Here is a 23,656-nt window from a genome sequence, read left to right as displayed (position 1 = left end):
GCGTTCACATCTGCTTCTTGCTCCACCTTGTGGTAGGTTTCTGTCATTGCAGTGCTTCTCTTTGCTAAATTTGGACCATCTTTCAGCCCCAGCTGTTAGTACTTTGTGGGTAATGAGCAGGGGTATGGGTTTCCCATCTGCTGACTGTGGCCTAAAACCCAAGTACCTTCCCAGTGAGAGAGTACTCAGGTGTCTTTTGTGTTGCACCCACCCTGTTCAGGTCCTCACTGTGCTCTTGAAATCGAGCAGGTTTTCTGCTGCAGAGGAGGAGCAGGCTCCCCCCCCCAGAGATGCAGGGCTTGAGGGGTTTCTTCCCGGTCTGGCTGAAGTGATGCCCACCAGTCACTGACAGTGCACCTCTGCCAGGCTCTCTGCAGGTGGACCCTCCCCACCAGTGATTCACCGGTCTGGTGGAAAGCCACTCTCATGGTGGTTGCCCCAGCATGAATCTTTCTCCTATTCTGCTTGGGCTGAGTTGCCCACAGTCTGTACCCTGCCCAGGATTCCTCCAACATGGAACTGCCAACTTGTGCATGGCCAGGAGGAGGTGAACCATCTCAAAACATCTTTGGCTCACTCACACCCTTTCATCCGCAGGACAGGACTTCAGTTCTTGTGCGACCTTTGGGCATGGTGGGGCTGGGGTGCCTCAATTTCTGCAGCTGCCATCACTTTCTGACCTCTGTGTTTTCAAAAAGACCTTTGCTGGGTGTGGGATTATTCTCTCATTCAGAATTGTTCAAGGTATCTTCATATATTGGTATCTGCCTTACTCATTGAGATGGAGCCAGTCTGCTGCTCCATGATGGCCATTTTAGAACTCCCCCCCGATTCTTACCTAAAAATTTTCCACATTAAAAAAATTGTTTCAAAATTGATATTACCATATTTTCAGAGAACAGATAATTTCAGTTTCTTACACACTATTCAAAAAGAGAGACTATCTCATAACTCATATAAAAGGCTAGCAAAATCCTCATACTAAAACCTGACAATATCAGTATGAAGGGAGAAAAAACTCACAAAGTAATCACATTTAATTATATATAAATGTAAAAATCCTAAACAAAATATAGTTAACTTAAATCTAGAAACGTATATTTTAAAAATCTTATAAATTGTGAACAAGTTGTATGAGAGGTCAAGATGAACTCTTTCAAGACTGATCTCCACAGACAGTTCTCCCAAAGAGGAAGAAACTGCCTCTTACAAAACTGACTTTCTTCATGGTTCTGTGGAGAACTATGCGGGTCTGGTGCTCCAGAAATAATATCCAGGTTAGCCTTAAGACCTGCATTCCAGTCACCCTATTCTCATGAGGCCAGGGATAAGTTGCTTCTCTAGCCATGAAAGTTGATGTTTAGACTACTGCTTTTGTGTTGCCATATGACTATGCTGCCATGCATGGCTTATATTCTAGACTTAGATCACAACATAGGAAGACCTGGTGTCCCCTTATGTAAGCCACAGATGCTGATCTCACCTGATAAGCTAGACCTGTAGCAAAGCCGGTGTCACAGCATATCACAGTCACATACTGAACCATACTTATACAAGGGAGGCACTAGTAATTTTCTAATAATGTTGCTGAGAAGCCTATAGAACAATTTTTGGGATCTCACTCCCAGAGAGATTTCTGTTGGATTACTGTTTGGGATCTCTGTCCCAGAGAGATTCTTGTTGGATTACTGTTCATGGACAAATAGTAGGATAGACAACATTTACCTCTATTCCTGTCTCTTGGAGACATTCATTAGGACCATGGTCCAAGATCTGTCCTCAGATTTGATCTTTCCTCAGCTAACATAATAATGATGAGTGTTATAAAAATGAATGTCTGTATCTTTCCAAAATTCATATTTTGAAGTTCTAGCCTCCAGTGTGATAGTATTTAATGGTGGGGTCTTTGGAAGACAATTAGGTGTACATGAAGTCATGATAGTGGATCTGTGTGATGGGCTCAGTGCCCTTATAAGATGAGGAGGAAACTGGAGTTCACTTTCTCTCTGCCACGTGAGAGCACAACTCAAAGGTGGCAATCTGTAATCCAAGGAGAGGGTCCTCATCAGAACTCAATTATGCTGGCAACCTGATTTCCAACTTCTAACCTCCAGAACTATGAGAAAATAATTTTTTATTTTAGTCACCCAGTCTGTGGTATTTTTTAGGGCTCGCCTGAACTGGATAATATGGCGGGGGGGGGGGGAAGAACAAAGAGTTTGACTGACCCTCTAGTGATTGGAATGTTCATCTTACACTTCTATCAGCTCTCTCTTACAGGGTAGTAGGTTTACTTAGATATGGTATTTGTGTTATAATTACTTGCAGTTATGCCTCACTCAACGATAAGGATATGTTCTGAGAAATGTGTCCTTAGGTGATTTTGTCATTGTGCAAACATTATAGAGTGCATTTATACAAACTCAGATGGTATAGTGTACTACTACACACCTAGGCTATATGGTATAGACTATTATTCCTAGCTAAGTGCTTTTTTTTTTTCCAGAGTGCTTTTTTCCCATAGTGTTTTTCTCTTTTCTAAAGAACTTCTCATTCACTACTATGATAGTCATGTCACTCATTCAACTTCAGAGGAATATAGTTCAATCTTCTTCAGTTTATATCTTTAAATTACATCAGCAGGTGACCTATGGAGCTCTGTTTTCACAGCAGATTTGGGTTACAACTTTAATGATAGACACTCTAAAACTAACAAAATTAGGGAAATACCACACCATATTAGTTATATATCCAAACTCAACAGCAAATCTCATAAAATAAGTGAATTTTCTTTTAATCCCCATTATATATCAATGATATACAATCATGCTTGGCACAATGATGGTTTATTCAACAGTAGACTGATAGTCCCATAAAATTGCAGTACTGTATATTTTTCTTTTATCTTTCTATGTTTATACACATATAGATACACCAATACTTACTATTATGTTATAATTGCCTACTATATTTAGTCAGTAACATGCTAAGCTGGATTTTAGCCTTGGAGCAATAGGCTATACCATATAATCTAGATGTGTAGTAGTACACTATACCATCAAAGTTTGTGTAAATATACTCTATGATGTTTGCACAATGACAAAATCACCTAAGGACACATTTCTCAGGACATGTCCTTATTGTTAAGTGAGGCATAACTGCAAGTAATTATAACACAAATACCATATCTAAGCAACACTAAATAACAAGACAAAAGGTGTAGAATGCATAGATTTGAATGATATGCCATCTCCTTTGGATAGCTGTAGCTCTAAAGTCTATCCTTAGAGATTGATTTAAGAATCAAGTCTGTGAAGTATTGGGGTAGTGTAAGAGCATAATATCTTTAATCCACTTCCTGTACTCTTCACATAGTCTTAAGCAGCAATGTAGTACACAAGCAACTCAAGAAATGGGTATCTGGCCTACTTATATCATTTAAACAATCTAATTGCTCAGTAAAACCTGAAACAAAACAATTTACACCTAATGAACTGCTATTCAACTCCCTGAAAAATTGTGCAAGACCTAAAGTCAAGCATGTTTTATTTTATTGGTATGCTAAAGCCATCTTGTAGGTGTTGTGCTGAAGAATAAAAAGAAGCATATATATGCATAATATATATAACATGTATATTTATTACATATATATGTATATATGATACAGTAAGTCCTCAACATCAATAAGTTCTTGAAACCAGACTTCAAGAGAAAATGATATATAATGAATGAAACCAATTTTTTTCTTATTAATGTTACAATGAAGCAAAGTTGAATGAAATGAAATCATTTAAGGACCTGTATATACATTGTTTTGCCACACCATACACAGATTGGAATAATGTAATAAAAACTATTAGATCTTCTTGATGCCTGGATTATGAAATAATGTATCATTAAGGCTACTTTTAAAAAAAGTATTCAATTGAAACATATTTAGTATCTCTGCCTACAGGTGCATATTTCTTGCATTACAGGCAACTGACCAAATGCTGGGCAAGCATTTGCACAAGGCAAATCTCTTCCTCTTCTTTTATGGCAGGAGCTTAAGATGCCACTGTGTCACACATGTTTCCAATTAATCTCCTGCTAGGCTATCTGATTGAATTACACAATAACTGGAATGTTTTAAAGGCTTAACTAATTTGAAGCATAGCCATAGGTTAAACACTGTTGAACCATCACACTCTAAGTATATGTTTAACATAAACAAATCATTTCACAGATGCAAGCATGGCTCATGGGGCACCATAATAAGGGGAGGCAAATACCTTTGTCTTATTTTGTCCTTTCATCCAAAACGTTATAGTGCCTATTTTTTAATACTGGAAATCAGGTACAAGGAGAATTTTTCATTTATTACAGTATAGACAAACAATCTTAATAATTCAAGCTGTGTTTACAGAGCACAAAGTGAAGTTCAGATTTCATAAATATTCATGATTAGTGTGGGTAAGCAGTCCAGATAATTCAGAAACTACCCCAGTCTTGCATGGTTTAATTTGCTAGTCTAGAAATAACCAATTTACTGATAGTTACGATACCTCTACTTCACCACTGAGAACGAAAGATGAGAAAATACTTCCTTATTTTTTAGTTTAATTCAGATTGTTGTTTCAATTTGATTATGTAGGATTATGTGGATGCTGTCATAAAAGATTGTACACTGCCCTTCCAAATTCCTGGGCTATATATTACATGTGGTGTTTCTCTTTCCCTCCATTTTCTTATTCTCACTTTGATGACTTGGTATGGACAGTGTGTATGAAAGATAGCAAGTAGGTCTTAGCTCCCAGTGATTTCATCCACTTAAGTGACTCTAACACCTTGTGAAACTGTTAATCAGAAGGCAGTGACCCTTCTGACTTTGAGAAATGAATAGTTTTATTTACAAGGACATTATAGAAAAATAGGTCAGTTTGTAATTAAAAGTCTGGTTAAGAAAGAAATAACAAAATAACATCTAAAATTTAGGCAAATGTTTTAAGACTCTGTCATTCTAGTTGCCTCTGCTGTTTCTTCCTTTAATAGGTATTTTTAATAACTAGAAAATAATAATAAAAAAGACCAATGAGAAATCAATGGTGGAAAACAGTCAACAGCAAGGAAATTTTTTAAATGGTGATTGAAAACTAGAACTAAGATTATAGTTCTCAAAGTCAATTATTGTGTTACATTTTAAGCGTATCTAATAATGGTGATTTCAGATGGAAATCTTGACTTTCCAGAAGCCCTAAGTCTTACAGTGCTTTTCTACCAAAGACTTGCAAGTTTCACAAGTATCCCCTCCATTTTATTCAATATCTACTGAGAGGCTGTTGCCACAAGCACAAAGCAGGGCAGTCTTTCGGGTAGGTCAGAGCTTTCAAAGAGCTTCCCATTTAAGGAGGCCACAAAGTTGGCAGAAATGTAAAGGCAGCATCACACCTGCCCCAGTCTATTTCCACAATGGAATGACAGAACTCTGCTACCTTCTTCCATCAGCAAGTCTGGTTGATTCTCTAATGCCCATTTTCTTGCCATAAGATATTCTGTCTGCCTGGGCTTCATATCTTGAGCAATGACTAGAACAGAGCTCCCTAGCAAATACGTAAGATGATTATCTATTTTATGTCTACAAAACTCAGAATTTTTGTTTGAAGTTGGTAATGATAGAGGAGTGAGTATGGATAGGGTAGAGGACTAGGTGGTAAAGGGAGAAGCAAAAGGAAAGAAGGTGAAGTCAGCTGGGAAAGTAAATTAGAACAGAATGTTGTAGCACCGGCATGACTTTGGCAACTATTCATTTGTTTGTGGAAACTAATGGAATGTTTCTTGAGGACAGGAACTATGTCTTATCTGTATTTGCAATAATTACATCATCTAGTTAAAGAAATCAACTACTTCCATCCTTCTGCTCACACTTTCTCTCATTATCTTTCTCTCTCTCTCCTCCCCAGAGGCAGTAGAGTTAGTCATGTATTTAGTCTGAGTTTACAATATTGACTGGGCCATATTGATCAACAAATAAGGTCACTGATCATGCTCATCTGTGGCATGGGAAGCTAAATGAACCAAGAGCAGCGAATTCTAATAGCAAGCCTGGAAGAACCAGAAGTCAGTGGCCTGGAGACTGGTAGATAAATATTTTAAATAAGGCATCACATTTATGTTTGCTGGAGATGGCCTCTGGTCAGGTTCGTGGAACCACTGACAGAAAGACATCCAGAGTATAAAGATTCTTTATTATCATATGGAAGGATCCACTATGAAAACAAGTTTTTCTAAATATTGTATTTGTTAACAGTATACATATAGAGGTCAGAAACAAATATTTATTCATTTAAGGTTTTAATTTATTAATTAAAATATTTCTGAAGATCCCATTTTATACATTCAATTATTCCCTCATCTGTGCTATTCACAGTGAATGTTCTGCAATATCATGCAAAGATTCCAAGCTAGAATCTGTTACTACTGACAGACAGAGTTAGCTTTATGGGTGTGCAATCTGTGCAGTCACACAGGTCCCCACACAAAAAGGAAACTACACTTCATGTATTTCTCTGCTGTCATGGTCTGGAAATTCTTATAATTTTTTAACGAGGGGATTTGCATGTTCACTTTCCACTTGCCCCCACAAATTATGTAGCCGGTCCTACTCTCAGAGTCAGGATAAAAAGCTATCAGGTAAGATTGGGTGAAGGTTAAGGAACCATGGTCTGAACAGTCCTTAAAAAGTCAGTGGATAGCAAGAATATAGACAGACTTAGGGCTATTTCAAATCTCAGTATTCGAAAGCTGGTATATCTTGGGATGTTACCAGATGCCAGGCAAGCAGACTATGAGGTATGAAAACCAGAACGTTAGAATAAGAGAGCCCAACACAAGAAAAAAATCAAACTCCTGAATATGTGATATTGGAGCCTTTAAAATTTGAGGTAGTTTATTTGTTAATTAATTAGAGTCAACCATTTCATAATGTACATATACTTTAAAATATCATGTTGCACATGATAAATTCATGTAATTTTATCTGCCAATTTAAAAAATTAAAACACTACCACCAGCAACAAAATAACTTTCAACCCTAAAAAGTAAAATGCAAAAAAACCAAGGATTTGTATTAAGAAGGCACGGCCTCTCCATCATCTTAAGTGAAGTAATGCAGGAATGAAAAGCCAGAGGTTGTGTATTCTCACTTGTAAGTGGGAGCTGAACTGAGGATCTGTAAAGACATATAGAACAGTCTAATGAACATTGAAGGCTCAGAAAGGAGAGGGTGGGACAGTGGTAGGAATAAAAAATCAGCTATCAGATACAATGTGCACGGGTGGGGGTGAGACTTTTTGGTGCTGTACAATTTATCTATGTAACCAAAAATAATCCATACTCCCTAAAACCACTGAAATTTTTTTTTAAAAAAAGGCATGGTCTCTGAAACAGTTTCTTGTTCCCATGTTCATTTATTTGTATTTATTTATAAATTTGATAAAATTTATTAAGGTTTTAATTTATTAATTAAAATATTTCATTTTAGGCATCATCATTGTATAGAAAGAATAATATAACTAACCTCTCCATACCCATCATCCAGTTCCAACAGTTATCAGTATTTTGTCAATCTTGTTTCATTCATTCCTTCATTTTTGTTGAAGTCTTTTAATTCAAATCCCTACATTATACCCATAAATACTTCGTGTTCAAATTTCTCATGATTTTTTACAGTTACTTTTTAAAATTTGAATCCAAAGAAATGTTTGTATTTGTTTGCTATTGTCACTTAAGTTTCTTTTAAGCTATTATATTCCCTCTTCTCACCATTTTTTCACGCTACGTCTTTATAAATGTATCCGTATCATTTGTCTTGTATAATTACCCACATTCAGAATTTGGTTAATTGCATCTTCATAGGGTTATTTTTTTTTTTATCCCCAGACTTTTTGTGATTACTAGTTTTAAATTTAGGGAACAAATTAGATTAGGTTTAATTTTGTGGCAGGAAAACTAAATGAATGGTGCTGCATATTTTTTGTTTTTCTTCGTTTATTTAGTTATAATTGAAAAATTAAAACAATATATGTGAGATATACAACATGATATTTTGACATATGTTTTCCATGTGACGTGATTACTACAATTAAGTGAATTAACATATCCATCACCTAATATAGCTATAATATTTTGTGTATATGGTGAGAACCTTTAAGATCCACTCTCCTAGCAAGTATCAAGTACACAATACAGCATTATTAACTGTACTCACCAAGCCATACATTAGATCTCCAGAACTTATTTATCCAACATAACTCTTTTACCAGCATTTCCCCATTTCTCCAAACCCCAAGATCCAGGCAACCACCATTTTTACTCTCTGCTTACAGGATTCAGAAATTTTTAAGACCAGGCATGGTGGCTCATGCCTATAATCCCAGCATTTTGGAAGGCAGAGGTGAGAGGATTGCCTGAGCCCATGGTTCAAGACTAGCCTGGGCAACTTGGTGAGCCCTCATATCTACAATAAATCAAAAAATTTAGCCAGGTATGGTGGCATATGCCTGCCTGTAGTTCCATCTACTTGGAAGACTGGGCAGAAGACATGAGCCCAGCAGGTTGAGGCTGAGGTAGCCGTGAGCGTGCCATTGCACTCCAGACTGGGCGACAGAGTGAGATTCCAACACACACACACACACACACACACACACACACACACACACAAATTTTAGATTCCACAGAGAAGTGGGATTGTGCAGTATTTGTCTTCTGTGCCTGACTTATTTCACTTAGTTTAATGTTCTGTCAGTTTATCCATGTTGTCACAAATAACAGAATTTCCTTCTTTTTTAGGGATGAAAATATTTAATTGTATATCACATCTTCTTTATCCATCAGCAGATACTTAGGTTGAGTCCATGTTTTGAATATTGTGAATAATGCTGCAATGAACATGAGAATGCAGGTATTTCTTCCAGATACTGATTTCATTTCCTTTGGATTTATATTCAGAAGTGGGTTTGCTGAATTTTCTGGTAGTTTTATCTTTAAGTTTTGAAAACACTGCATACTGTTTTCCATAATGACTGTACTAATTTACATTACCACCAGCGATGTGCCAAAATTCCCTTTTCTCTATGTTCTCAACACCACTCTTTATCTTTTTATTTTGATAATAGCCATTCTAATAGGTATGGAGTGATAGCTCCTGGTTTGGATTTGCATTTTCTTCGTGATTAGTGATGCTGAGCATTTCTTCATATACCTGTTAGCCATTTGTATGTCCTCATTGGAGAAAGGTCTATTCAGATCCTTTACCAATTTTTAAAATAAGGTTATTTATCTTCTTGCTATTGAGTTTCTTATATATTTTGGATGTTGATCCTTTATCAAATGTATGGTTTGCAAATATTTTTTTCCAACCCATAAATTGTCTCTTCGTTATGTTGACTGCTTACATTGTTGTGTAGAAGCTTTTATTTTAATGTAATCTCATTTGTCTATTTTTGTTTTTGTTGGTTGTGGTTTGGGGGTCATATATAAGAAATCATATTAGACCAATGTTGTGAAGACTCACTCCCATGTTTTCTTTGACAAGTTTTACAGTTTCTGGTCTTACATTTAAGTCTTTAATCCATTTTGTGTTGCGTTTTGTATATGTTATGAGAAGAAGATCCAATATCATTCTTCTGCATGTAGATATCCAACTTTCCCAACATTATTTATTATAGAGAACTTCCTTCCTTATTGTGTGTTCTTGGCACCTTTGATAAAAACCAGCTGACCATAAATGTATAGATAGAAATACTGTTCCACTGTTCAATGTGTCTGTTTTTATGCCAGCACAATGGTGTTTTGATAACTATAACTTTGTGCTATATTTGAAATCAAGCATTGTAATAGCGCCAGCTCTGTTCTTTTTGTTCAAGATTTCAGGGTCTTTTGTGATTCAACGCATTTTATGATTGTTTTTCTTCTGTGAAAAATACCATTGGAATTTTTATAGGGATTTCACTAAATCTGTAGATCACTTTGGGTAACTTTTTAATATTTAACATTTTAACAATATTAGTTATTCCAACTGATGAGCACAGGATATTTTTCTACTTATTTGTGTCTTCTTTAATTTATTTTATCAATGTCTTTCACCACCTTAGTTAAATTCACAGTCAAGTATTTTATTTTACTTTATTTTATTGATGCTATTGAAAATGAGATTGTTTTCTTAATTTTTTTAATATGGTTCATTGTTAGTTAATAGAAGTACTACTGATTTTTGTATGTTGACTTTGTATCTTACAACTTTACTGAATTTGTTTATCAGTTCTAATAGTTGTTTTGATGGAGTCCTTAAGGTCTTTTTTAAAAAATACAAGATAATGTTGTAAACAAACAGAGACAATCTCACTTCTTCTCTTCCATTTTGATGCCTGTTATTTCTTTTTCTTGCCTTTTTTCCTTGGCTATGACTTTCAGTACTATGTTAAATAGAATAAGTGAGAGTGGGCATTCTTGTCTTGTTTGAGATCTTAGAGAAAAAGATTTCAACTTTTCAAGTTGTCTATGCAACTAACTATATGCTTGTTGTATATGACCTTTATGGCTTTGATGTGCATTCCTTTGTTACCTAATCTGTTGAGATATTTTATCACAAATGGATATTGAGGGTTTTTTAAATGTTTTTTTTCCTTCTATTGGAATGATTGTATGTTTCTTAACCTCCATTTTGTTAATGTGTTTTACATTTATTGATTTGCATATGTTAAACCATCTTGCAACTAGGGATATATCCCATTTGATTATGATGAAAGATCCTTTTAATGTAACATTTAATTCAATTTGCTAGTATTTTGTTGAGGACTTTTGTATCAAAAATAATACGCTGTAGTTTTCTTTTCTTGTAAAGTTCTTGTCTGACTTTAATATCAGGGTAATGCAGACATCAAAAATGAGTCTAGAAATAATAATTTTTTTCCAATGGTTTTGGGAAAAATTAGAGAAGAATTAGTATTAATTCTCTAAATATTTTGTAAATTCAGTTATGAATCCATTGGGCATTGGACTTTTATTTAATGGGAAAATATGTATAATATACATGCATGCGTGTGTGTGTGTGTGTGTGTGTGTGTGTGTGTGTGTGTGTGTGTGCATGCTGTATCTATATTACTCATTCAATCTCCCTACTCAGTTCAAGTTTTCTATTGTTTTTCCTCATTATTAGTATGGTCAGGTTTTCTATTTCTTCATGATTTCAGTGCTGATAGCTTATATAATTCTAGGAATTTATTTATTATTTCTTCTATGTTATTCAATTTATTGACATATAATTGCTCATAGTACTCTCTTATGAATTTTTGTATTTTTATGGTATCAGTCGTAATATCTCCTCTTTTATTTATAATTTTGTTTATTTGAGTCTTCTCTTTTCTCTTAGTTTAGTGAAAAGTTTTTCAGTTTTGTTTCTTTTCAAAAAGCCAAATCTTGATTTTTTAATATTGTTTTTCTAGTCTCTAAACAATTTGTTCCTGCAGTAATATTTCTTATTACTTCCTTCTAAATGTTGGTACAGTTTGTTTTTGCTTTTTAATTCTATTAGGTTGTTAATTTGAGATCTTATTTTTTTGATGTAGGCATTTATTGTCATAAGCTTTTCTCAGAATGGCGGTTGCTGCATATAAGTTTTGTTATGCTATGTTTCCATTTTTATTTGTCTCAAGTTTTTTTATTTCCATTTTAATATTTTCTTTGGTCCATTGGTTATTTGGGAGCATGTTGTTTACCTTCTACATTCTGTAAATTTTCCAAAATTTCTCCTGTTATTGATTTCCAGTTTTATGTCATTCTGGTTAGAAAAGATAATAGATATAATTCATGAAAAAATGCTAAGCCTCACCAGTCATTAAAGAAACGCAAATTAAAATCATATGGGGCCGGGCTCGGGGGTTCAGCCTGTAATCCCAGCGCTTTGGGAGGTCCAGGTGAGTGGATTGCCTGAGCCCGTGGGTTCGAGACCTCATCTCTATAATAAATCAAAAATTAGCTGGGCGTGGTAGAGCGCGCCTGTAATTCTGGCTACTAGGAAGGCTGAGGTGGAAGGATTCACCGGAGTCCAGTGGGTCAAGTGCACTCCAGTCTGGACGATGGAGTGAGACTCCAACTTAAAAAAAAAAGAAAAACACACTGGGATACCACCTAACTCCAGTCAGGATGGCCATCATCAATAACTCAAAAACAACAGATACTAGACAGGATGTGGGGAAAAAAGGAACACTTCTACACTGTTGGTGGGAGTGTAAACTAGAAGAACCTCTGTGGAAAACAGTGTGGTGATTCCTGAAAGTTCTAAAAATTGACCTTCCATATGACCTCATGATCCCCTTACTGGGAATACACCTAGAGGAACTCATATAACTAAATAAAAAAGATCCCTGCACACGCATGTTTATTGCAGCGTTATTTGCAATAGCAAAAGCATGGAACCAACTGTGCTGCCCATTGAAAGAGGACTGGATTTTTAAAAAGTGGTACATATACATGATGAGATATTGCACAGCCATAAAAAGGACAAAATTATGAACTTCACAGCAACTTGAATGGACTTAGAGTCTGTGATACTGAGTGATCTATCACAGAAACAAAGAACTGAGTACCACATGTTCTCACTCATAAGTGGACCTTGAAAAATTATCATAATACTATAAGAAAGGGATTGTCAGTAGTGGGAAACTGCCGGGGAGAGGGGAGCAGGGCATACCTCATCAATAAGGGTACCTGCATAATGAACATTTGTATACCTAACCCTTAATTTTACACCACATCTTAAAAATAAAAAAAATTAAAAATTAAAAGGTAATATATATAATTTGAATATTCTTAAATTTATTAAAACTTGTTTTGTGGCCTAACATATAATCTATCCTAGGGAATATTCCATGTTCATTTGAGAAGTACGTGTATTCTGCTGCAATTGGATGGAAAGTTCCAGATATGTCTGCTAAGTCTATTTGATCTAAAGTGTAGTTTAAGTCCAATGTTTCCTTACAGATTTTCTGTCTGGTTGATCAGCTGAGAATGAGGTGCTAAAGAACTCAATCGTTGTTACATTATAGTCTGTCTCCCCTATCACATCCATTAATATAAATGTATATATTTAGTTGCTCCAATGTTGGGTCCATATATGTTTACAATTGTTAGATCTTGACCTTTTCATTATTATATAATGACTTTCTTTTTTTAAAATTTATTTTAAAATTGTGGGGTCCAATTCAGGGTTAGGTATACAAATATTCATTGTGCAGGTACCCTTGTTGAGAGGTGTGCCCCCCCTTCCCTAGGCAGTTTCCCACTTCTGCCAATCCCATCTCCCCACCCCCCCCATATCCCTGCAGTTTTCTGCTACTGTTAATCCTTTTTTTATAGTATTACAATAGTTGTTCAAGGTCTATGTATGAGTGAGAACTTGTGATACTTAGTTCTTTGTTCTGTGAAAGATCTCTCAGTACTATAGACTCTAACTAAATCCATCCAGGTTGCTGTAAAGTTCATGATTTTGTTCTTCTTTATGACTGCATAATATTCCATTGTGTATATGTACTACATTTTAAAAATCTAGTCCTTTTTTGATGGGCAGCATGGTTGGATCCATGTTTTTGCTATTGTGAACAATGCTGCAATAAACATACGTGTATAGGTATCTTTTTTATAGAGTGATTTGAGTTCTCCCAGGTGTATTACAAGTAGGGGGACTGAGGGGTCATATGGAAGGTTAATTTTTAGGAATCGCCACATTGTTTTCCACAGAGGCTGTACTAGTTTACATTCCTACCAACAGTGTAGAAGTGTTTCCTTTTCGCCACATCCTCTTCAGCATCTGTTATTTTTTGAGTGATTGATTATGGCCATTCTGACTGGAGTTAGTTGGTATCTCAGTGTAGTTTTAATTTGAATTTCTATGATGACTAGTGAGGCTGAACCTTTTTCCATATATGTGTCGGCTGTTTGTATGTCTTCTTTTGAGAAAAGTCTATTCATATATTTTGCCCACTTTGTAACGGGGCTGTTTGTTTTTTTCTTTTCAGCACGTTTGAGTTCCTTGTAGATCCTATATGTTAGACCTTTGTCAGACATAGAGTTGGCAAATAATTTTTCACAGTCTGTGGGCTGTCTCCCTGCTCTCTTGATTATTTCTTTGGCTTTGCAGAAGCTTGTCGGTTTGATGAGGTCCCGCTTGTCTATCTTATCACTTAAGGCATGGGCACATCGGGTTTTGATCAGGAATTGGTTGCCAGTTTCAATTTGTGTAAGAGTGTCTTCTGCATTTTCTCATAGTTTGAGGTTTTACATTTAGGTCTCTGATCCATTTAGAGTTGAATTTTTGTGTATGGGGATAGGTAGGGGTCCTGTTTCAATCTTCTGCATATGGTCAACTAGTTTTCCCAGCACCATTTACTGAATAGGTTCTCCTCTCCCCAGTAGTTGGTGGTGAAGGGTTTGTCAAAGATGAGTTGGTTGAGAAATTGAGGTTTTGCTTCTGGAATCTCAATTCCACTCCATTGGTCTATATGCCTGTTCTTGTGCTAAAACCAGGCTATTTTGATTATTGTAGCTTTATAATAAAGTTTAAAGTCTGAGAGTGTGATACCTCCTGCTTTGTATTTTTTTTTTTTTGCTGAGGATTGTTTTGGCTATCCTTGGTCATTTATGTTTCCATATGAATTACTGTATTGTTGTTTCTAGGTCTGAGAAAAATGTTGCTGGTAATTTGATGGGTATTGCATTAAATGTGTAGATTACCTTGTGTAGAATGGATGTCTTAACAGTGTTGATTCTTCCGATCCATGAGCATGGAATATTTTTCCACTTGTTTGTATCATCTTTGATTTCTTTGAGCAATGTTTTGTAGTTTTCATTGTGAAGATCTTTCACATCTCTGATTAGGAAGATGCCAGGGTATTTCATTTTTTTGTGTGGCTATTGTGAATGGAATTGTGCTTTTTATTTGGGTTTCTGTTTGTTTATTATCAGTGTATAGAAATGTGATTGTCTTTTGCACATTTATTTTATACCCTGAGACTTTTCCAAAGTCCTTTATTAGTGCAAGGAGGTTTTTGGGAGATTCTCTTGGGTTTTTGAGGTATAGAATCATGTCATCTGCAAAGAGGGATAACTTGATTTCCTCTTTTCCTATTTGGATACCCCGATCGCCTTCTCTTCTCTGATTGCTCTAGTTAGAACTTCCAAAATTATATTGAACAGGAGGGGTGAGAGTGGGCATCCTTGTCTTGTTCCAGTTTTCAGGGGAAATGTTTCCAAGTTCTGTTTGTTTAGCAGTATGCTGGCTTTGGGTTTCTTGCAGATGACTCTTACTATTTTGAGGTATGTTCCATCTATGCCTAGATGTTCAGGGATTTTTATCAAGAAGGGGTGCTGGATTTTATCAAAAGCTTTTTCTGCATCTAATGATATAATCAGGTGGTTTTTGTTTTTACATCTGTTGATGTATTTAATTATGGTCCAACGAATGTTGAACCAGCCTTGCATCCCAGGGTTGAAGCCTACTTGATCGTGGGGGATGATTTTTGAGATGTGTTGTTGAATCCAGTTTGTTAGGATCTTGTTGAGAATTTTAGCATCTGTGTTCATCAAGGATATTGACCTGTAGGTCTCTTTCTTTGCTGAAGCTTTACCTGACTTGGGTATCAATGTGATGTTAACCTCATAAAATGATTTGGGGAGAGTTCCATCTTTCTCAATCACCTGGAATACTTTCAGTAGGATTGATTTCAGTTCCTCTTTGTATGTTTTGTAGAATTCTGTTGGAAAGCCATCTGGTTCAGGACTTTTTTTTGTAGGCAGTTTTCTTATGACAGAGTCAACTTCTCAGATTGTTATTGGTCTATTTAGGGTCTCAATTTTTTCTTGTTTCAACCTGGGGAGGTTGTGTGATGTCAGAAAGTCCTCCATTTCCTTTAGGTTTTCAAGTTTGTTTCCATACAAGTGTACATAGTAGTCTCTGGTACTCTTTAGTATTCAGGATCAGTTGTGACTTCACCTTTTGTGTTTCTGATTGTCTTTATTTGGGCTTTTTCTCTCTTTTCCTTGGTCAGTGTAGCTAGGAGACTGTTAATCTTGTTTATCCTTTAAAAGAACCAGCTATTTGTTTAATTGATTTTTGTATTATATTTTGTGTCTTATGTCCCAGATTTGGGCTTTTATTTTGGTGATTTGGATTCTTCTGCTAAAGTTAGGGTTTGGGTGGTCTTTCTTTTCCAGCTTACTTAGGTGACTTGTTAGTCTGTGACTTGTTAACCTGTGATCTTTCCATTTTCTTCATATGTGTTTGTAGAGATATGAATTCCCCTCTTACTATTGCTTTCATGGTATCCCAGCGATTTTGGTAAGATGTTTCTTCATTTTCATTTGTTTCAAGGTATATTTTAATCTCTGTTTTGATTTCCATGTTGACCTGGGAGTTGATTAGCTTCATGCTGTTTACTGTCCATGTCTTTGTGGGTTTTAGGAGAACTTTGTTGGTGTTGATATTTATTTTTATTCTACTATGGTCTGTGATGGTGCATGGCCAAATTTCAAACTTATGAAATTTGTTTATGCTTGATTTATGACCAAGGATGTGTTTGATCTTAGAGTGTGCACCATGTGGTGATGAGTAGAATGTACAGTCTGTGGTCATTGGGTGGGGTGTTCTGTAGGTATCAATTAAGTCCATTTGGTCAAGAGTCACATTGAGGTTCCAGATCTCCTTGCTGTTTTTTTGTCTCGATGATCTGTTTATGGCTGTGAGTGTGGTATTAAAGGCCCCAGGTATGGTAGTGTTAGAGTCAATATCTTTTTTAAGTTTGCCTAGAAGCTGCTTTATGAAAGTTGGTGCTCCTATGTTGGGTGCATATATGTTTAGGATGGATGTTTCTTGTTGATGGATTGAGCCTTTTATCATTATATAGTGACCTTCTTTATCTCTTTAAATTTTTGTTATTTAAAGGGTATTTTGTCTGATATTAAGATCACTGCTATTCCTGCTTTCTTCTGTCTTCTGTTTGCCTGAAATTTTGCTTCCCATCCTCTTCCTTTGAGTCTGTCAGTGTCCTTTCTGGTGAGATGAGTCTCTTGGAGACTGTATATTGTTGCCTCATGATATTTCATCCATTTTGCCATTCTCTCTCTTTTCAGTGGTGCATTTCATCCATTCACAATCAGACTAATTTTTGAAATGTGAGAGTTTATCCCTGTCATGAAATTCATATAGAGTTGTTGTTCCTGTTTGTTTGTTGTTGTTGTTTTGATTTTTGGGTTGATTCATGTGTGTTTTCAATCTTTTCCCTTCATGCTTGTGAAGAACATTGTTCTTTTTTCCCTTTCTTCTATGTTTAATTCTTTCCTAAGTGTTTCTTGTAGAGCTGTTATAGAGGTGGCGTAAGTACTTAGGGATTGACTGTCTGGGAAAGATTCTAATTCTCCCTCATTGATGAAGTTTAACTTAGCTGGGTAGGTTATTCTTGGTTGATATTGTTTATCTTTGAGAACTTTGAAGATTGGGCTCCAAGCTCTCCTAGCCTGAAATGTTTCTGTAGATAAATTTGCTGCTATTCTAATTGGTCTTCCCCAGTAGGTAGTCTGACCTTTTTCTCTTACTGCCTTTAGGATTTTTTCTTTTATACCTACTTTGTTTAGACAAACTACTATGTGTCTAGGAGTTGGTCTTCTCATTTGTTGTCTTGGAGGGATTCTCTGAATTTCTTCTGTTTGAATAGTCACATCACTGATGAGATAAGGGAAGTTTTCTTGAAAAATTTCATGGAATGTTTGTTCCATGGTGGTCTCTGTCTCTCTTTCTGTCTCAGGAAATACAATTACTCTTAAGTTTTGCTTCTTGAAATAATCACTCATCTCTTGAAGGTTTTGTTCTGTCTTTTAAAGCTTCTATGTTTTTGACAGTTTGGCTAGTTCTATATTTTGGTCCTCAAGTTCTGAGATTCTTTCTTCTGCTTGGCTAATTCTGCTTTCCATGCTTATCAGTTTGTTATTTATTTCATTCACAGTATTCTTGATTACTCTTATCTCAGTTATCAACTTTTTCCTATTTTCCTCTTATGTCTCCTCAATTCTTTTTATTCTCTCTATTAATGTCTTGATATCTGGGTTTGTACTTTGAGACTAGTCATTTTGGGGACTCTTCAATATTTGCATTCCGCAGTCTGTTTTCTCAGTGTCTGACCTCCCAGGGGTCATTTTCTTCTTTTGGTTTTTCTTCATTTGTGTAGATTTTCTCCCTCCCACCTTCCACCCTCCCTTCTTTAATTCTGTTGTTCAGGGATGGTGGGGTTGCTTTTACTTCTGTTTGCTCAGTCTCTTATTTTCCTTATGTGGATCTTCTGACTTTTTTCACTTCTGAAGCTGGACTATGTGTTGGGGGCTGTACTTGTTGCAGTTTAATAGAGGTTTAATTGAGGGAGAGCTGTGATTCAGAATCTATCTGCAGATCCCAGTATCCACTGACAGGTATATGGGCACCCTGGAACCCACTTCCCACTGCCTTACAATCTGTCCATGCAGTGAGGGTGTAGGTTTGCTCCCCAGAAACAAAACAAGATAAGAAAAAGGAAAATAATGGAAAAAGGAGGGAGAGTGTGAGAGGAAGGTGGAGAGAAAGAAGAGTAAGAGGGAAAACAAACAGACAAAGCAACTAATAAATGAAAAGAGACACAAAGACAGAAAAGAGTAAAAAAACCCTAAACTAAAACATACAGATAATCATACAAACACACAGTCCAACAAAAATCAGCCTATTGATGTACTCTTCCCGTAAACAAACAGGAAGTCTAAAAAACAGAGAAAAAAATCAGTAAAATAATAGGAACAAAGCAAGTGCAAAAACATTATCAAAAACAGAAAGAAAAAGAAAAAACTAAAAAAAAAAAAAAAAACGAGCAAAACAAACAGACAAAAATGAAAACAAGGAACCAAACTCGCTTTGAGGTTGTTTCTGTAAGTCCAATGTCCTTTCAGCTCTGATCTCTAGCCCCTCCCCTCTGCTCTCAGAGCAGGCAGATAGGGTTGCTCACAGCTTGGGTCAGATGCCCCAGGCATACTTTGGAAGGAGGGTGGATCAGATCTGTACTCAGTTGGCTTGCTGCCTGTCAAGTCTGCCACTCAGATCTGACCTGTCTGTGTCACATCTAGTATGGGGGAGGGGCTTCTGTTTCTCCCAGTTTGATTAGATTACCTTAGGTCCCAAGTTGGAGACTGGGTGGAGCTGGGCAGAGCTGGGTGGGGCAATGTAGGTCTCTACATGGTCCTGGGACAGAGAAAATGGCTGCTGTCGGTGTCTCCTCACCAGGCATGGAGCACCTCTCTGGCTCTCCCTGATCCTCTCTTTCCACTGATCAGATCCGGGGCTCCAGTTGATTTGCTATAACAGGTGTTGGTGTGGGCCAGGTATCAGGCAATGAGAATCAGCTGGATTTGACAGAAGAGTCCTGTGAGCATAGATGATCTTGAGCATGCCTGTGCTCCTATCTCAGGGTGGTGGGGTTTGCAGTCACCCTCAGAGGGGGAGCCCAGGTGCATGAACCTGAGTCTCAGACAGACTTTTACTCTCCCACCAGTGCATGCCTGTTCATGCAGAGAGTCTTTGTGGATTCTTGTCTTGTGGAGATTATCAAGTCCAACCTGTTCAGTCGCCATCTTAAGCTCCACCTTATATAATAACTTTCTTTCTATCTTTTTTTTTTTTTACAGTTTTTGACTTAAAGTCTATTTTACTTGATTTGATTATAGTTTCTCATTCTCTATTTTGTTTTTATTTTCATGGAATATCTTTTTTCATCCCTTCACTTCCAATCTATGTGTATCCTTTCTATTGAAGTTAGTCTCTTGTGGGCAGTATATAGTTGAGTCTTGTTATTTTTCTTTTCACTTAGTAGATTTTTTGTATAATTTAATCTATTTATATTCAAAGTAATTAGTGACAGGTAAGGACTTACTACTGCCATTCTGTTAATTGCTTTCTGGTTATGTTGTAGATCCTTGCTCCTTTCTTCATCTGTTGCTATCTTCTTTTGTGACTAAATAATTTTCTCTAGTGGCATGCTTTGATTCATTGCTTTCTTTCTTTTGTGTATCTCCTAAAGATTTTTGCTTTGTAATTACCATGAGGCTTACATAAAATAGCTTGTAATTATAATAATCCATTTTTAAGCTGATATCTTTACTTTGATTAAATAGAAATTTAATGTAGCTATAATCATTTTTAATACTTTTGTCTTCTAACTTTTTATAGTAATATTAAAAGTAATTTATGAGTCACCATTGCAGTACTAGAATATTCTGAATTTGACAATATTTTTTCTTTTACAGTGAGTTTTATGTTTTCATGTTGTCAGTTAGCATCCTTTTATTTCAACTTGAAGAAATCTTCAACATTTCTTGTAAGGCATGTTTAGTGTTGAAGACTTTCCTCAACTTTTGTTTGACTATATCATCTCACTTACTCCTTACCTGTAAGATTCTGTTAAGAAATTTACTGATGTTCCTGTGGGGGGTTCCCCAAGACTGCCTGGTGCCTGGTGCTTTGGAGACCAGCTTGGAATCTGGGGCTACAGGGAATGGCCTGAATCCTGGGTCTGTTAGGACCAGTTTGCAGCCTAAATCTACTGGGCCACTCTGTATTGTGAGTCTGTAGGGGATGGCCTGGTGCCAGGGTTCACTGGGGATAGCCTGGTATTGGTGTCCTTGCAAAGTTGGGTGCTCATTGTACTCTCCTTTTGATATGCGGAGGGTATCTCTTCCAATTCCACCATGTGTGCTTAGGGAAGGGTATACACAGGTAATGTTAAATTGTCCCTTCTGTATTGTGTAATACGGATACATCAATATATCTTTTCATGTATCTGTATTACACTCACATGCTATAACCTTTCATCTGGATTCCTTAGCTCATTTGAAAGTATTTTCATACATAAATGGTTATTCAACATGATGTTTCTATGTGCTATAAATGCCTATTCCACCATTTTGCTGTCATCATGTAAAGAATGTCTTTACATTATATTAGGAGACATATAATTTCTGTTTTCCCAAATTGTAGTACTGCTAAAATTGGGTTGGGTGTTGCCAGTTTTGTCTAAACATTTCAAAGTTCTTTATGGGCCAAATAAGAGTTTTAGTAGCCATTGATTATTATTGGCTCAATACTTCATTTCATTAGAGGTTGCAAAATATTACATTTGTAAATCTCTCATTTATTCTGCTTTTGTTAGCTAGAATTTTTCAATATAGAAGAATTGTCTTTTGTTAGCTCTTTGTTTACCATAAAATATCATTCATACAGGAAAGTTATAGTAAAAGTTTTGCTCTTCTACCCACTCCAACTTTTATCTTAACTACTTTTTAGAATAATAAGTTGGTATCCTAGCAACCTCTAGTGGTGATCAATTAGGTTTTTCTTTATTTTTAGCATAATTATGAACTCACAGATTTTTTAAAATATCTGATATTTTAAATTCATTGCAAACATTATTATTTTCAATGTTATAATTAACTGATCTGTGGTTAGGTTAGTGGGAGCCTTTTAAATAGGCTCCTGCCTCCCTTTACATGTCCCCAGTAGTCTTACATCTTCCTACATTTCTGAAATAAAAGATGTCTCACCTTGTACATTTTCTGTGCTGGACTTTGAATCAGCTGATTCTCAAAGAATTACTCATTATTTTTATGGAAAAAGATCATTAGTGACCTTGGTCTAAGCTCCTTTTTCAAAATTTTCTCCACTTTTTGATAGGAACCAATGTTGGTAGTGCTGGTTTGGGGATTTTCTTGTATGAATATGCCATTGGCAGCACCTGGTGGACATTTTGGTATAGGACCAGAAAACCAACTTCAATTGTCATTCAGAAATCCTGTCAAGATGTATTAATTAGATATGGTTAGTACACCAACAGTTTACTTCTAGCTGATGCGACAATTCATTGTGGGTTGAAGGAGTGTCAGCTGTACATAATCTCCCAGGTCCAGGCTGGAAGAAGCAGCACCATATTTCACTGAACCCTTTGAAACACATAGGCTTCTCAGTTACCTAATTGGAGAACAGAGTACTGGTGGGTTTCACAATGGTTATTGAATGGTTTAGTACTCAAGTAACTCATATCACTTCAACTCACAAATCACTATGCTGTTACAAGGCTCTACTTAACTTCAAGGAAATCTGAATATTTAATCATCCCATAAGCTCAGAACAGGAGAATTAGATATGGGTGAGTACTAAAAGTCTCCATCATAGAAAGATAATTTAAGCTGAGCTTTTTAGCATCTTAGATGACATCAGAACACCATCATAGAAGAGCTGGAAATCTATTCAAGGTATGTAGTCATCTCTATAAAAACACTAAGGTTGGAGTGGGATAAACATAAGCAAGAGAATTTATTTCTAACTAACTGTATCATTTTGAGTAAATAACTTAACGTTTCTGAACCACTTTTTTCTCTTCAAAAACTAATTTCTAAGTACAAATATTTAAATATAGATTCAGTAGTCAATCACTTGCTTTGAAAAAAAAATGAAATCTTATGTATGGTCCCAATTAACAAAGCAGATGGATGTACAGCTACTCTAGGTGAAGAGTGGAGGACTTAGCACTAAGACTTCAAGTAGTTCTTTTTCTCCTCAACACCCTTCAGTGGCTCTTCTGACAGTGCCACTATTAAAATTAGTTTCTCAAACACTGTGACTTGTGTTTCTTGATTTTTTAACTTCTAATGCTTAATGTTCAGCAACCAGTAGAGTATCTGAGAGACATAGTTTAAGACTTCAGGTACTGGTGCTTAGCCTAATTATGTAGCAAATCTTCACTTATACCCCAAAACTCTAAAATAAATAAATTCATTTCAAAAAGATGTCATGTAGAAAATTCAGATTACTATTAGCTAGAAATGGAGAGTAGAATATAATTTTGAACATTTCCTTTAGAGATCTTTTTTGAGACATGGTTATTTATACTATAATTGTCTAATATCCTATGCATCTATATGTGGTTGTGTGTGTACAAATGCATGAATAGCTAAAATACTTAATATGGTTAATGGTTAATATAGTTAGTATGCATGAATAGTTAATACATTGTTTTTCTTCAAGTTTTGTAAACTTGTTCAAAAGAGAAGAAGAGTCATTATAAAGCACATTTTTGAAATATGGAAAAAGCTATGTTCTCAGATGCCAGAGAAAGATATTTGTGCCAATATAGAAGTTAACCAAATGAAGCCAATTTAATTTACTTATACCTTTTTCACTCCCACAGATGAGGTGACCACAAATGTAATTAAATACATCAACAGACGTCAAAACAAAAACCACATGATTATATCATTAGATGCAGAAAAAGCTTTTGATAAAATCCAGCACCACTTGTTGGTAAAAACCCTCAAACATCTAGGTATACACAGAACATACCTCAAAATAGTAAAAGCCATCTACGAGAAAACCACAGAAAGCCTATTCCTAAACAGACAAAAATTGGAACCATTTCCCCTGAAAACTGGAATAAGACAAGGATGCCTACTTTCACCCCTTCTGTTCAATATAGTATTGGAGGTCCTGGCTAGAGCAGTCAGGAAAGAGAAGGTGATCAGGGGTATCCAAATAGGAAAAGAGGAAGTCAAGTTATCTCTCTTT

Source organism: Carlito syrichta, unplaced genomic scaffold (assembly GCF_000164805.1).
Source record: "Carlito syrichta isolate Samal-C Ts95f unplaced genomic scaffold, Tarsius_syrichta-2.0.1 Scaffold305660, whole genome shotgun sequence".
Taxonomy (NCBI): domain Eukaryota; kingdom Metazoa; phylum Chordata; class Mammalia; order Primates; family Tarsiidae; genus Carlito; species Carlito syrichta.
The sequence above is the reverse complement of the archived record's forward strand: the minus strand, read 5'-3'. Positions refer to the sequence as shown.